This window comes from Bos grunniens, chromosome 15, assembly GCF_055505025.1.
Source record: "Bos grunniens cultivar Pamir isolate PY7600 chromosome 15, Bosgru_T2T1.0, whole genome shotgun sequence".
Taxonomy (NCBI): Eukaryota; Metazoa; Chordata; class Mammalia; order Artiodactyla; family Bovidae; genus Bos; species Bos grunniens.
In genome coordinates this window covers 76,255,270-76,272,188 of record NC_141179.1, presented here as the reverse complement: position 1 = coordinate 76,272,188, position 16,919 = coordinate 76,255,270, and positions in this window count along the sequence as shown.

The window sequence follows — 16,919 nt, the reverse complement described above, 5'->3', positions numbered from 1 at the left end:
GGAAGAGCTGTCACCCAGCCTTCAAGGGGTTTATTTGTGATAAACAAGCCTGCATGACAGAGAATCAGAAGCCAGAGTGCTGGCCTGTTTCTAGGGTCTAAAGACCAAATCTTAGAGCTCTCTTGGACGACCTGCGTGCCCTGGTTCCTGCCCACCTCCAGCTTCACCCGAGCTGTGTTCCCCTTCACATTCACTCTGGTCTTTTGGCTTTCTTTCAATTCCTTGAACACACTGAGGTTACTGCTCCCAATTTGTTCCCCTCTCCCTGTAACCACACCCTTGGGTAGTGTCCCTTCCCCCCATTTGGGCTTAGCCACATGCCTTGTCTTTGTCAATGGCTTACAGCGGCATGAGAAGTACCTGAGCTTTGGAACTTGTTCCTTTTTGCTGCTTTTTAGATACCTTTAACTGCCTTGTGAAGGAAACCCAGGGCAGCTTGCTAGAGAATGACAGACCACGAAATGAAGAACCAAAGAGCCCCAGCCAATGGCCAGCCAGTTCCTCACTGACTTGGCCACTGATACGGGTGCTCAAGTGAGCCCCAGCCCAAGCCAGCGATGCAACCTGACGTAGATTGTGGGAAGTGCCTTGCTGAATCCAGCCAAATTTCTGACCCACAAAATTGAGTTTAAAAAAGTTGTTTTAAGCCACTAAGTTTTGGAGTGACTTGTTATGCAGCCAAAGCTAACCAATACATACGGCACTCTGGCTCACGGCAGCATATATACTTAGCTCTTTCCTCATGGCTGGGTTACTCCTATTGCCCTCTTAACCTAGTTAATATCTGCTCATCCTCTGGACCGCAGTGTCATTATCAACACTTCTCTGGTTTTATCAGATTGGTTCAGTTACTCTAATCATAGGCCCCTATATAAGTGATTATATTAGATATCCTGAGTATAGGACCTTATGGCATCATGTACATCTCTTTTATAGTGTTCATCACAATTGTAATCATACTTTTAATTATAGGACTTGGCACACGATAACCTCCAGTAAACACTGGTTGCATGAATAAAAGAAGGGATAAAACAGGTGCTTCCCACTGGATAAAAGAATTTGCTTGTATGGCTCCTTCACCAGGGGGTGGGCCCTTAGGAATCTGAATGAGGCCGAGCCCGGCAGCTGATGCCCTCCCAGCCTGTTTCTCACAGGGGATGGGGGGAGGGGTGTTCAGCTGAGTTTTGTTCTAAGAGTCGGAATCACCCCCCTGTAGTCAACAATTCTTTTTTTTTTTCCCACTTCAGGCACAGACACTGATGTTCCTATTTTTTTGTCTTTGCCATTTGTTACAATTTCCAAGGTTAACCCTTGAAGGGAGAAGGGCAGCGAACAAACACCTGTAGGGAATGTTTGCAGTTTCCCGAGCACCCCCCCCCACCCCCACCCCGGCCTCCCATCAGTCGCACCTCTCCAGCGGCTGTTTCCTGCTGACGCAGAAGCACCTGTTTCCAGCCAGGAAATGGTGGTCAGAGCGCCACGTAGGCAGGGCTGACCCGGCCCCACCTCGGCTGTGTGTAGCGCCTTGATGGCTTAGATCCTAAGGAGTAACTTCGTGGTCTTGTCCCGGTACTAAGGGCCCCTCTCATGCCGCTGCTTGGAGGGCTGTGTCCTGCCAATTCTTTTCATCGCAGGCTTCCTCTGTTGTGTGTTCTCACCTGCTCGCCCTTGTTTCTTCGTATTCGCAGACACTCCAGCCTCCCAGCCCCACTTCCCTCTGGGGAGCTCACTGAGCACCTCTTCCCATCATTCCACAGGGTATTGTCCAGAACGAACCTGCCATTCCCTATTCATCCCCTTCTGGGGAAGAATTTCTCTCTGCTGGAATGCCTTTCATCACTGGGAAAGAAAAGATGTATGTCAAGCCCCTTCCCAGACCCATGGAGAAAACATATAGGCTCTGTCTCCCGAGTGCTGAAAAACAGGTTGGAATCAAGTCGTTAGAGGCAAGTAGTCAGGGTATGAAGGCACCAGGGGGTGTAGCTGAACCATGGGCTGAGTGGTCACCAGGTGCGTTGTGTGTGTGTGTGTGTGTGTGTGTGCGCGTGTGTGTGTATGTGTGTGTGTGCGTGCGTGTGTGTGTGTGTATATGTGTGTGTGTGCGTGCGTGCGTGCGTGTGTGTGTGTGTGCGCGTGCGTGCGTGTGTGTGTGTGCGCAGCTGGGAGACTAGTGTCCAAACTGAGGATCTGACTGGTCTGGGGGCCTGCAGCCCGCCTGCCCAGGGCATACACGGGACAATTACCCAGGCTTCAAAGAGCCCTTAAAGCTTCACCCAAACCTCCCATCTCCCTACCCTGCCTCTGTCTAATTGCACTTTTTGCTTCTGGGAGTTGTCATCTGCTGATGACTTGTAATTACAATGTCTTCTTCATCTTGGGAACCATTATGGTAAAATGCATGATTCTAGGTTCCGGTTCCATCTTTGTCATTAGTCAATGTGTGACCTAGGGCGTATCACAATTTTTCCGAGCCTCCGTATTCTTATCTGTACAAAGGTAATGCTTATAATACCTGCCTCAGAGGGCTACTCTGAAGATTGCATAAGGTAATGCATTTAAGTGCTGGGCACTGTGCTTGGTGTATAGGGAATGCCTATTAAACGCTAGCCATTATCATCATCATCACCATGTCATTTTATCCACGGTTATTAGCAGGGTGCCCGGGACATGCTCAGTGAATATTCGTTGAATAGTACATTTTTTTGGTGAGCTCTTCTCACATGAATGCTAACAATGCACAAAGTTACTCCTGAACAAAATGGCACAGCAGTCAGTGCAGTCCCCTTATTCAGCCAAGGCCTAGAGGCGAGGCCTAACTAGGGGGAGGCAAGTAGGGGACAGACAGAAATGCCCCCGAACGGCTGCAAAGCAGGAAGACAAGCGGGCCTACCCACAGGATGGCACTGCAGGTGTCCGGTGCCCTTAGGGGAGTAACCCTTGGGACTAGAAGTTGGCTGAGATGACCGGCTGTCTTTTGGCCACATGTGCAAAATTATCTAAATTCCTGGGAAATGCCTTCCTGGGATGGGCCAAGTCAGCTGCTATGTCTAGGTCAGATGCACTTGGCCTTTCTGCCCCCTTTAAGCCACCTGCCTCTGTGCTCTTTTCAGTTCACAAAGGACCATTTTTCACATGGGCACCTAGCCTTCTTCCTCCCGAAGCCCCAGGGAAGCCCACTGTCTCCAGCAATGAAGGATGTTTAGTTTTCTGAGACCTGAATCTTAGAGCTTCCTGGAGGGGATCTGAGAACACCAGCTGAACACACCCAAGCGTCGGGCGGTTTCCTCCTCCAGCACATTCCAGCCTCCAGCCTCCAGCAACAGTGCTTTCTGCCGGCGTTGCTTCCTGCGCTCTTCCTTCCTTGGTAACACCTCAGCCTTTAGCAATGCCACTCTGGCCTTCAGCTGGCTTTGGGAAGCTGGAAGTGGCTTTGGAACAAGAACCTTTGCACAGAGGGGAACAGGAAGAGTAAAACCATCCAGGAAGAGTAGAAAATTAGCAGTTTAGGTGACAGGAGATTCACCTTGAGAACTTGCTCCACTGCATTTTGCTGGACAAGCCAAAAGTCTACCTGAGCCTCAGTTCTCAGCTGTAGCCTGGGGACTGCACTGGAAAAGAATGCGTCTTGTGCAACAACCGGATGTAGTGGGCCCCCTAAGCCCATCTAGTCAAGTTAAACTTACTGGCCAAATACTGCTCCTGACTTAAAAAAAAAAGTGTTTATTTTGATGATTACTGAGAAAGTTAAGTTAAAGATTCCATACTGGGATTGTGGGTAGATTGATTTCTCAATTTCCCCATGCCGTTCTGTCATTTTCCTTTGCTTTGTGATTTGAGATTGTGTTTTTAGGTGCTACACATCTAAAATTATCATAATTTCTGGTGATTTTCACCTTTTTTCATTGTGAAGTGTTCCTGTTTACCATGGTAATGCTTCTGCCTTAAGTCTGTTTTATCTAATGCCAATATAGCGACACTAGCCTTCTATGGGTAGAATTTGTGTAATTTATTATTCCATCTTTTAGTTCATAGCCATGCCTTGTAATTACTGATATATTTGACCCAGGGATTGAACCTGAGTTTCGCACGTCTCCTACATTGGCAGGTGGGTTTTTTACCACTAGCACCACCTATGAAGCCTATTTGAATTTACAGCTACCATCTTATTTTGCACTTCCTATTTGTCTCACCCATTATTTTTAACCTTACTTTTGATTATGTTTTTGTCTATGACATCTTTTTTCCTCCACTGATTAGAGATTTACATATCTGTTTTTATTCATTTAGTGGTAATATTAGAAATGACAAATTCCTTCTTCAGTTTATCCAAGTCTAAAATTAGTCAATATCTTTACCCGTCTCTTAAAAAATACACTTAATACTTTAGTTAGTTCAGTCGCTCAGTTGTGTCCGACTCTTTGCGACCCCATGAATCGCAGCACGCCAGGCCTCCCTGTCCATCACCAACTCCTGGAGTTCACCCAGACTCATGTCCATCGAGTCGGTGATGCCATCCAGCGATCTCATCCTCTGTCGTCCCCTTCTCCTCCTGCCCCCAATCCCTCCCAGCATCAGAATCTTTTCCAGTGAGTCAACTCTTCGCATGAGGTGGCCAAAGTACTGGAGTTTCAGGTTAGGCATCATTCCTTCCAAAGAAATCCCAGGGCTGATCTCCTTCAGAATGGACTGGTTGGATCTCCTTGTAGTCGAGGGACTCTCAAGAGTCTTCTCCAACACCACAGTTCAAAAGCATCAATTCTTCGGCGCTCAGCCTTCTTCACAGTCCAATTCTCACATCCATACATGACCACAGGAAAAACCATAGCCTTGACTAGACGAACCTTTGTTGGCAAAGTAATGTCTCTGCTTTTGAATATGCTATCTAGGTTGGTCATAACTTTCCTTCCAAGGAGTAAGCGTCTTTTAATTTCATGGCTGCAGTCACCATCTGCAGTGATTTTGGAGCCCCAAAAAATAAAGTCTGATGCTGTTTCCACTGTTTCTCCATCTATTTCCCACAAAGTGATGGGACCAGATGCCATGATCTTCGTTTTCTGAATGTTGAGCTTTAAGCCAACTTTTTCACTTTCCACTTTCACTTTCATCAAGAGGCTTTTGAGTTCCTCTTCACTTTCTGCCATAAGGGTGGTGTCATCTGCATACCTTAAAACACTTTAATTCTTTGTGCCTTCTTTTAAATTTCTCTGTGATTGTTGTGATGCATTTTTAAAGCATTATATGTGGTCTTTCATTGACTTTTTCTAAATGATCAAATTTATCAGGGTGCCATTTATATACAATAAGCTTCACTCATCTTAAGTATACGGTTTGATCAGTTTTGACAAGTGCATAGCTATGCATCACGACGATCAAGATATAGGAAAGCTCAGCCCCCAGATTCCCTCGTGCTCTCCCTCTTGCCGTCCGTCTCCTTCCCTAACCCCCAGAACTTGGCAATCGTTGAGCTGCTTTCTGTCACTATAGTCTTAACTTTTCCAGGATTTTGTATAAATGGAGTCATAAACATGCAGCCTTTTGTGTCTGGATTCTTTCACTTGGTTGACGATTGATATTCATTCATGTTGAATGTATTGGTGGTCTGTTTCATCTTATTTTTGAGTGCTCTTCATTCCTTTGTGTGGATCCAGACTCCTGCCTGATGTCCCTTTCCTTCCACCTGAGGAACTTTTGATCGAATATAACATTTTTTTGGAGTGCAGGTCTATGGACAATGAATTCTTTCAGATTTTCTCTAAAAGTCTATTTTTGCCTTCGTTTTTGAAAGATACTTTTGTTGGCTTTAGAATTCTAATTTGATGGCTTATCTTTCAGCAATGTAAAGATTTTGATTGTCTTCTGCCTCATATTGTTTCTGATGAAGAATTTGCTGTGATTCTTAATTTTTTTGTTTAGGTATAATATCTCTATTCTGTAGCTGTTTTAAAGATTTTTCTCTTTATTACTTGTTTTCAGCAACTTTGATTATAATGTGCTTTGGTAGGTTTTTCTTTATCATTATTCTGCTTGTGGTTCATTACGCTTCTTGTATGTGTGGATTTATAGTTTTCATCAGATCTGGTAAACATCAACTGTTTTTTTCCTTCAAATATTTTTTTCTGTCCCCCTCAACTTTCCTGAGATTCTGACTACCCATATATAAGGCATCTTAACATCATCCCACGGATGACTGATGCTTTACTTTTTTCCTAGCCTTTTATCCTCTCCATGCCTAGTTTGAATAATTCCTAATCTGATGTTCTCAAGTTGTCTAATTGTTTCTTTTGCAATGTCTAATCTGCTATAGTCCAATTCAGCACATTTTCCATTTCATATTTGTATTTTTCCTTTCTATATGGTCCTTGTGTCTTTTATGTTATATATTCCATTTTTACCCTCATTGTATTCACATTCTCCTTTATATCTCTGAAAATTTTTGTAAGACTTATGTTTCAAAGTCATGCGTGTGTGCTAAGTGGCTTCAGTTTTGTGTGACCCTACAGAATATGGCCTGCCAGGCTCCTCTGTCCATGGGATTCTCCAGGCAAGAATACTTGAGTGGGTTTCAGAGTTCTTGATGACTAATTCTATTATTGTTGGGTGTGTTTTTATTGACTGATTGATTTTCCTCTTGGTTATGAGTCATATTTATCTGCTTTTTTTTGCATTGCCCTGTGATTTTAATTGGATGCTGAATGTGTTGATCAAAGGCCAGGCCAAGACAGAACTGACATTTATAATTTCAATGGGGACCATTTAATATAATTAATGATTAGCAAGTAAAATATGATTAATTACTAAAAGGGTTGTAAAGGAGAACTCTTACGGAATATGAGACTAACACATGCAGGAAGTCCCACCTCCTCTGGGGTGGAGGGAGAGTAAGCCAGGAAGGAATTAAGAACTTGAAGAGGCATCCCACACATCTCCTGCCTAGATCCAGATCTTGGGGAAGATGTGGCTGCTGCAGGAACTCACCGCCTGCCAGAGGAGAAGAAATGTTCCAGGGGGTGTGGGCCAGAGCGTTCCATCGCGTCAGTCCACCACATGACTGAACAACTCAACAGAGAGTGCAGGAGTGGGGTGGGTGTGGATCGTGAGAGTCTAAAGGGTCTGCCTGTCGAGTGGCCGATAAGGCAGGGCACTGGTGGGTCAACACAGGTCTGTAAGAAGGGGTCTCCTGCTTTCTGTCGGTTCTCATTCGTGATACGGAGTTTCCTTGTGTATTTGTTTAGTTGTGAATCGTGGTTGACTCAATTTTCCTTGAATTTCTATTTATGGAAATTCGTGAGGCCTGGGATTGCAGAGGGTTCTTCCGAAGAGTATTTTTTATTTTTGGCCTCTGCCAGGCCCTTGGAGGGCACTTCTTGGCAGCAACCACTGTAAATTAAGTTGTTGGTTTGTGGAGTTTGGGGACCACCCAGGTGGTGTGAATTCAACTTGGTTGGTTACAAACTTGTGTCAGGAATGACTGATGGCTCCAAATTCTCAGTAGTTACTTTTTCCATTTTCTACTTAGGGCTTCGTTTTAAGACATTCCATTTTTCTTGCACTCCCCGTGACGGAGGGCGTTGTTGATATTACCCCTTTGTCCTTAACCCGAGACTGCTTCCCCTTGAAGTCTCAGCTGTTTGGGGAGAGTCACTCCTATCAGACTCCTCACCCTGGGCACACTCTGGGCTTTGTCAGCTTTTCCCTTACCCCTAGGATGCCAGGAAAACCAAGCTCTGTTTCTCAGGGTTCAGTAAATAACCCTGGTAAACACAGCTGCTGCTCTCCTTGCCTTTCTGGCTCTTGCCTCCGTTCCACGCTTTTTTTGGCCTTGTACATTATTTACTTTCTTGCCGGTTTACCTTACATTTAAGAATGCTTTTCCTTCTTTCCCCACATATTTTATTTGCCATGAAGAATCAACTAGCAATGCAGGAGACCCAGGTTCAATCCCTGGGTCGGAAAGATCCCCTGGAGAAGGGCATGGCAACTCACTCCAATATTCTTGCCTGGAGAATCCCATGGACAGAGGAGCCTGGTGGGTTAAAGTCCGTGGGGTCCCAAAGAGTCAGACACGACTGAGCGACTAAACTTTAGTTGTTTTCAATAGGAGAGTCATCCCAGGTATTTGGTATTTTGTATTGCCAGGGTTAAGAGCAGTATTTCTCTGGAGTATCTACAACTTCATAGGTCCTACAGTAGTATTTGGCACATAAATGACGAAAAAGGGGATGAAGAAAGACATATGTGCATGAATTGGCTGCGTGAACTGTCAGTCAACCTTGAAACACTATGAGGTCAGGGGTCTGGTCTGATGTGTTCACCACTGACCCTAAACTGGCTAGAGTGATCCATGCTAGGGTTCAACTGATGTTAACTGATTTTAACTCAGAGTGGCCTAGAGGCCACGGGAAATCTGTCCTCGATAGAGATGCTTGCCGTGTGCAGAAAGCAACTTTCCAAATCTGTGGGCCTTTGGGGACGATTGGTTTTCATATGGTGGGGATGGATTCCGGTGACCCCTCTCTGCTCTTCTCCTGGCTCCCCTGGGCATTTGGCTGCAGATCTCTTCTCACAGTGTTGGAGTCTCATCTTTGGTTTTGGTGCTGTGATCCAAGCCCGTGCAGCTCAAAGGGTGGTCCATGTGCCAGCAGCACCTCCATCACTGGGTACTTGTTAGAAATATAGAATCTTGCCCGTGCTCCCCTTCAACTACTGACTCAGAATCTTCACTTTTAATAAGATCCCCAGTCTATTCATGTGCGCACGAAGGTTTGTGAAACACTGCTCTAATCCAGAGAATTCCAGTGTGTGTGTGTGTGTGTGTGTGTGCATTGAATGAATTACAGGGCTGCAGTGAAGAACTGATTCTTACAGCCTTTAGGTGGCCATGTAGGATGACCAGCTAACTCCTTTCTGTTTGGCTGGGACTTTCCCAGTTTTAGCACTGGAAGAATCACATCCCTGGAAACCTCTTGTGTATGTGCTAAGTTGCTTCAGTCGTGTCTGACTCTTCAAGACCCAATGGACTTTAGCCCACCAGGCTCCTCTGTCCATGGGATTTCCTAGGCAAGAATACTGGAGTGGGTTACCATGCCCTCCTCTAGGGGCTCTTCCTGATCCAGGGATCAAACCCGCGTCTCTTACATCTCATGTATTGGCAGATGGGTTCTCTACCACTAGGGCCACCTGGGAAGCCCAGAAACCTCTTAATCACAAGAACTGGGATGGTTGGTCCCCTTACCAGACAGGGCCCAGGCATCCCTGTGGTTCCAGTAGATTTCATGAGGAGGAGCTACATCTGGTACCATGTGGGCTGGGCCTTGCTCCAGGAGGTGACTTGTCACCTGTGTCAGCAGCTAGCTGCCAAGCCCTGTGCTCCCAGTGTGAACAAGGGACCCCTGGACTTGCAAGAGGAATTCCCATTCTTGGTGTCCTAGAAGCATGGCGCCCAGTCCAACGTGGGTCAAGTCATGAAGGTGAAAAGGAAGCTGGGTGGGTTATCCAGGGTGGATCAGCTCTGGAAAAGGCTCCAAATCCCTGTCTTTACATCAGGTAGAAGCTGAAGCCTTAATCTTTTCAGGTGATGTGTCTTTTTAGTGGCATCCACGTTAGCTGCAGGGAGAAAGCTCTAACAATACACACACACTCCGCAAATTAGAACTTCATCATTATTTTGAAATCCTTGATATGAAATGTTTGATTGTATTCACCATCCATTCATATTATCACAAGAAATTTCAACATTACATTTGTCAAAGAAAGAGGAGAAAGAGCTGTTAGGTTCTTTTAATATAATTTCAAGTGTTATACATTTTTGAATGGATATAAAATGGTCTTACATTTTTTATCATGTACTCAGTGAACAAAAGTTTCCTGCCAACAGTGACTTTCAAAAATTTCAAGAGCTCCTCATTAAAAAGCCCCCATCAAAAATTGTGTATGGCCATTTCACATGTAAAGCCTGATGTTAAAAAAAGTATGTTCATGGAAGAAATCTCAAGTTTCTCATTAAAGTGCTTGAACAGATTTCATTGCGAAGTTTTTTTTTTTTTTTCCACATAGTCAATGGGGATTCCCTGGTGGCTCAGACGGTATAGTCTGCCTGCAATGTGGGAGAACTGAGTTCAATCCCTGGGTCAGGAAGATCCCCTGAATAAGGAAATGGCAACCCACTCCAGTATTCTTGCCTGAAAAATCCCATGGATGGAGGAGCCTGGTGGGCTACAGTTCATAGGGTCACAAAGAGTTGGACATGACTGAGCGACTTCGCAGTCAATATTTAATAGTTTCCCTATTACTCTGTAGGGCTCCCCTGTTAGCTCAGTTGGTGAAGAATCCACCTGCCATACAGGAGACCCTGGTTCGATTCCTGGGTCAGGAAGATCCGCTGGAGAAGGGATAGGCTACCCACTCCCGTATTCTTGGGCTTCCCTTGTGGCTCAGCTGGTAAAGAATCCTCTTGCAATGAGGGGGACCTGGATTCTATGCCTGAGCTGGGAAGATCCCCTGGAGAAGGGAAAGGCTACCCACTCCAGTATTCTGGCTTGGAGAATTCCATGGACTGTATAGTCCATAGGGTCTCAAAGACTTGGACACGACTGAGCGACTTTCACTTCACTTTCATTACTTTGTACTTATTTTTTTCCTACCTAAATTATATAATGTACAGAAAATGTAATACAGTTTTCACCCAGTTCCTAGTTACCTTCAGTGTACCCCCAACACAGTGTGCAAATTTGATCACTTTATCTGTGTGCCAAGGTGTGGTGATCCTGGGGAAATCTGGCTGTAATTCTCTGTGCTCCCCACTTTTATGAACTGACTGGGGCCCCCCACACACTGAGGGAAAGAACACGGTGAGTCCCCAAACCCTCCAAAAGTCTCCCTTCCACTTCCCCTCGCTGCTCCTTGGAGGTGCTCCTTTCCCTTCTTTAGTAAAAAATCCCAGCCTCAAATGGTTGCTGGTAACCCTCAGGCTGGAGGAGCTGGGCTGACTTGCGGAAGGGCTTCCATGGCTCAGCTGCCCCTGAGTTATGATGGCAAATAGGAGGGATCAGGTCACTCTTGGGGGCAGAGGACCTCTTCACTCAGAGATGCAGGAGACACAGCCTTGCCTGGAGTCCCCTGGACACCTGCCTTCCACACTTTACAGAAGGTCTCTGGGTCTCTCTAAAGGTTGATTCTTTATAAAGCCACACTCCGAACACAGTTGGTTTCAACCTTTCTCTTAGGGTCCCAGGGGTATATTTTGCCTCATCTTTACACTACCAGCTTGAACCTGACTTTCTCTTCCAGGGCTTTGATGTAGACTCAACTGGTACAAGTAGTGAGGACCATGTGACCGGGCTTTGGAGTCAGAAAGATGTGGAATCAAGCCTGGGCTCAGTCGCTTACTGGCTCTGGGATCTTGGGCAAGTCATATAGCCACACTGAGCCTCAGTCTTGAGAAGGGGGCAACAGAAGATGAGATGGTTGGATGGCATCACTGACTCAATGGACATGAGTTTGAGCAAACTCCAGGAGATAGTGAAGGGCAGGAGAGCATGGTGTGCTGAGGTCATGGGGTTGCAAAGAGTCAGACACAACTCAGCGACTGAACATCAACCACTTGCATACACAGGGTGGAATTATTAAAGGTCCACCTCATAAGGCTGCCATATGTGAGCTCATACTTTGTCAAGCTCTCAGCCCAGATCCTGGCACACAGTAGGCGCTCAATTAAAGAGGATTCATGTTATCATTATTATTATTTTCCTCTCACCTCCTTGAATTGCTGCTTTCTTTTCTTCCTTTTTTTATTCCCAACAAATCCTGCCAGGCACCTGGAGTTCATATGACTGTGACCTCTTTAGCTGTTTGTGTAAGCCCGTCTCTCAAAGAAAACAGTCTCCCCAGGGAGAAAAATGCCCCAAACTTTGTGCATGTAAATCAACAATTCTGCACAAAGTGAGGGTAATTAATAAATGAAACCACTAGGAAGGACCCAAGAGAACTTATTATAGAAAATAACAGTAAAACTGTTATCTAATGTTCAGAATCTCAGACCAAGAGTTGTATTCACCTTCGGGTTTTGAAGCTGTGTTCCATTGACCAGCGATGTTTGATGACCAATTCCCTGGCCACTCTCGTTTCATGTTGAGGCTGGAGGGTAATTTAGTCTGTCTGCTTTGAAGTTTCTCACTTTTTGCAGCAGACTAAAAATTGATAATTGACTGATAACAAATTGCATTGATATTATTGTTTTTGTTGCTTTTTAAGCAAGTTTTAATGTAGCAAGCAGTGTTTCAGTTGGGCTCTCTCTGGAATGAGGCGCTGAGACAAGTTTAGTGCACATGGTGTTTACTGGGAAGGGTCAGAGGGATGAGCATCCAGGAAGAGAAGGGGAGGGAACAGGACTGGCAGGTGGAGAAGTCAGGCCCAAGGGTGGTCCAAGCCAACCCCAAGAGGGGTCCCTCACAGTTGTCTGGATGGGCCATTGGCCAGGTCTTTTTCCCATCAGCCTCCTCGGTCACTCATTGATTATGAAAAGGGCAAGATCTCTGGGAAGGGCATGAGCTCCGATGGTGACTCTCTGCAGCTGGTGGATGTGGAAGGGGCACTTCCGGGAACAGGGGTACCCCCTTAAAGGGGGATCTGGGCTTCTCAGCTCTGTGTTCATCAGATAAGATAAACTGAAGCTGGGGGCCTGGAGCTTGGCCACTCTGGATGTTTCAGTGGTTCCTCAAGCACACATGACATCCTACAGTTTAGCAACCCCCCAAATTAGAGCTTAACTTTCTTTGGTGAGCAAACTGGAGGTCGGATTGGGAAGGGAGTTGCCAAAAGTCCCCCAGCAAGATATAATCAGAATTGCTCAGTCGGCTGCTGCCCCCTTTTCAGGTCTCAGCTCAGATGCTGCCTCCCCCAGAAAGCCCTGCTGAACCCCAGGCTGCATGAGATGCTCCTGTCTGAACACCCCACACCCAGACCTCTGGGGTCTGGTCAAGTTCCTGACTCCCCAGCCAGCTGTGAGCTTTCTGAGGGGATGGATGGTGAATGAGATGGCTGCGAGGTGGAGACTATCCTTAGGAAGGCATGAACGGACGAGTTTAGGTCCTCAACCATAACCTTGGCCCGGGAAGTCTGCCTGGTACCCAGCCAGAGAGAAACGTCCCCAACACCTAAGGGACAGACCTCCAGGTCTTTTCAGGCTCAGCTCAGGAAACTCAGAGTTGCTCTAAGCCCACTTCTCAGTTCGTGCGTTACTGCTCCATGCAAGGGTATCCGGATGGATTTCTCTACTGATTCCTTGTCCTACGTCTGGGCTCTTTCTTTTGTATCTGATGAGCTTGACATATTTGCTTTTATTTTTATGATTGTATGAAGCCTATATTGTTTTATGTACGTGTATTTAATTTATGCACACAGTATTGTGCTAAAAACCCAATTCTGTCTTTTTTTTTCATCTCCCAGCATTTTGCTTTTAAAGACCTACCCAGGTCACTGTATGGACCTCTAGGCTGTGCCTCTAAACTGCTGTATCCACCACCTTTACTCACCCCTCAGCGATGGAGGCCTAGCTCGCTTCTAAACTTCCTCCTCCCCTTCTCATTGCCTCAGACAACCCGAGGGTGGGGAGCCTCTTCCTCTCCTCACAGATCTGCTAGGTGATTTCTTTTGGATCTCGATTCTGGATGGCATTTCTGCTAAAGGTGTATGAAAGGGAGAGTGTTGGTTGCTCAGTCGTGTTCGACTCTTTGTGACCCCCATGGACTGTAGCCCCCCAGGCTCCTCTGTCCACAGTCACCCTTCATCTAAGTAAGGTGTATATGCACACTTAATTTGACTAAATAGACTTTCACTTTCCACTCTTAAGGGACCCTGCACATATCAAGCCCAGGGGCTCATTAGACTATGAACTTTCCCAAATAGAAGATTCTAGAAAATAATTTAAAAAATATTTTATGGAAGCACTTTGCCAGCCAAATAAAGCACAGGAGACGGATTCAGCCTACTGGTCTCCCGTTTACAAGTTGGAAGTCCAGACCTGAACTAGCCTTCCCCTTGACCTTTGCATGCAGAGGTCACGCATTCCTGCCCTTGACCTTTGCATGCAGAGATCACACATTCCTGACATTCCATGTGTGGCTCTTCCTGGGCAGGGTCTGTGTCCACACTAACAAGCTTGAGTGCAGCTTCAGCCCTCCTCAAATAGACCCCGACACAGGTCTATTTGGATGGAGACCAAATAGATGGGGCTCCTGTGATGGAGCCCCTGACACAGGTCATGAGCAAGTTTTGCGTGTCATGAGGAGGAGCTCTAGTAGCCTCACTGAACTTACCTCTCTCATGACCCTGGTCTTTCAGGACCATCACCTGTCACAGGAGATGAGTTCTTTCTGGCAGGAGGTAGCCAGTTCTTGCTGGCAGCTGGTTCCCAGAAGCTGAGGAGGGGTAGGAGAAGGCATGGAGACAGGGGACGTTCTTAGCTTGGGCTGCTATAACAAAATGCCATAAACTGGGTGCTTAGACATCTGTTCCCCACAGTTCAGGGAGCTGGAAGTCCAAGATCAGAGGGCCAGCATGGATGAGCCCTCTCCTGGGTTGCGGACCACCCTCACATGGAGGAAAGAGAGGGTGAGGGAGCCCTCTGGCCACTTATGAAAGCGCTAACCCCAAAGTCCCTCCCTCAAGTGCCATCACATTGTGGGTTGGTTTTCCTTGTATGTACTTTTGGTGGGGGACACATTCAGACTGCAACAGGAACTCAAGTTACTTGCTCAAGCTCCTCCAGAGAAAACAAAGGCAGTTGCTCTGATTCTCAGGAGTTTGACAAAGCCTTAGGCAGTGGGGAATGTCCAGACCATTGTGTGGTTAGACAATAGCCACAGGTGTTCAGAAATGCTAACATTTGCTTTTGAAAGAGAAAAAAAAGTACAACAGCTTTAAGTCTTGCTTTAAATTGGAGCATCTGTGGCTCCAGCCCATTCAGTCATTAATTCCCAGATGTCAGTAAGGCTTACCGGAGTTGGCTGCATCCCCCTGCAGGCATCTGAACTTCCTAAGGCCAGACTCCCACCTCCCAGGCTACACTTTGTGTAGCAGAGAGAAGGGGCTGAGATGTTTGGGCTTCTGGAGTCCAACACCCCTGGGTACAAGCCTGACCCTGCTGCTACCAGGCCGTGACCTCGGACAAGTTGCTTCATGCCTCCAAGCCTCAGTTTCCTCCTCTGCAAGAGGCTAGTGCAATGACTACCATCTCACAGGGTACTCTGAGGATTAGACGAGTTAATAGCAATAAAGCTCTGTCTCATAAAAAGAATTCAAGGGCTGGGAATGTCAAGAATCGATTCAGGGGATCCTGGGATGCAGACAAGTTAGGAGAATTAGAACAATCAATAAATATTTCCCTGGGCCTACCATGTGCCAGGAACTGTGCCAGGTACTGCAGTGCCTTGGGCTGCACCCTGCTTGCTGGAGACTGCTGAGGGACCTGGCATCCCGCAAGGAGGCAGAGTGAGAAGGAAGGGCACAAAGACATGCCATGCGATGGGGCTTCCTCTCCAGCCTCCAGCATGAGAGGAGATTTTAAAACGTTTATTTGCTAAATGTTTACAGAGTTGCAAATATTAGAATCCACTGTGGCTAGTTTCAGCAGAAAAGAGCTTTATTAAACAATATGAGCAAATGCAGGCAGTCAACGGGAGGGCAGGAGGAACTCAGGACGCTGCCGTAACGCTGCTCGATGGGTAGAATAATTGCTGCCGCAGCAGCAGCCACTAAGCAGGAGGCCAGGAACTGACTTCACTGCAGCCGTGGTCTCTTCTGCCACAGGGAGTTGACCTTGTAACTGAGGCCACACTGATTACTGGACCATAAAACAGAAGTCTGTGCCTGTTTCTGCTTGGGGCTCAGTTCTGAATTAGGGACTTTTAGGAGAAAGCCCAGGTCACGTGCCTCCATCCTCACTGCAAGGGAGCCTGAGAATTGAGTTCTGATACATACAGCCTTACAAAGAGCTGAGAAAAGAAGTGAAAGGCAAAGGATAAAAGGGAAAGATATACTGAACTGAATGCAGGAGAAGAGCAAGGAGAGATAAGAAAGCCTTCTTAAGAGAACAGCGCAAAGAAATAGAGGAAAACAATAGAATGGGAAAGACTAGAGATCACTTCAAGAGAGGAGAGATAAGAAAGCCTTCTTAAGAGAACAGCGCAAAGAAATAGAGGAAAACAATAGAATGGGAAAGACTAGAGATCACTTCAAGAGAACTGGAGATACCAAGGGAACATTTTATGCAAAGATGGGCAAAATAAAGGGCAGAAGTGGCAAGGACCTAACAGAATCAGAAGAGATTAAGAAGTGTTAAGAATACACAGAAGAACTGTACAAAAAAGATCTTAGTGACCCAGATAACCACGATAGTGTGGTCACTCACCTAGAGCCAGACATCCTGGAGTGTAAAGTCAAGTGAGCCTTAGGAAGCATTATTATGGACAAAGTTGCTGGAGGTGACTTAATTCCAGCTGAGCTATTTCAAATCCTAAAAGGTGATGCTGTTAAAGTGCTGCACTCAATATGTCAACCTTTGACTCATCAGTAGCCACAGGACTGGAAAACACCAGTTTTCATTCCAATTCCAAAGAAAGGTAATGCCAAAGAATGCTCAAACTACCCTACAATTGTGCTCACTTCACATGCCAGCAAGGTAATTCTCAAAATCCTTTAAGCTAGGCTTCACTAGTTCTTGAACCAAGAACTTCCCTATGTACAAGCTGGATTTAGAAAAGGCAGAGAAACCAAAGATCAATTTGCTGACGTCTGTTGGATCATTGAAAAAGCAAGAGAATTCCAGAAAAACATCTACTTCTGCTTCATTGACTATGCTAAAGCCTTTGACTGTGTGGATCACAACAAACTCTGGAAAATTCTTCAAGAGATGGGAATACCAG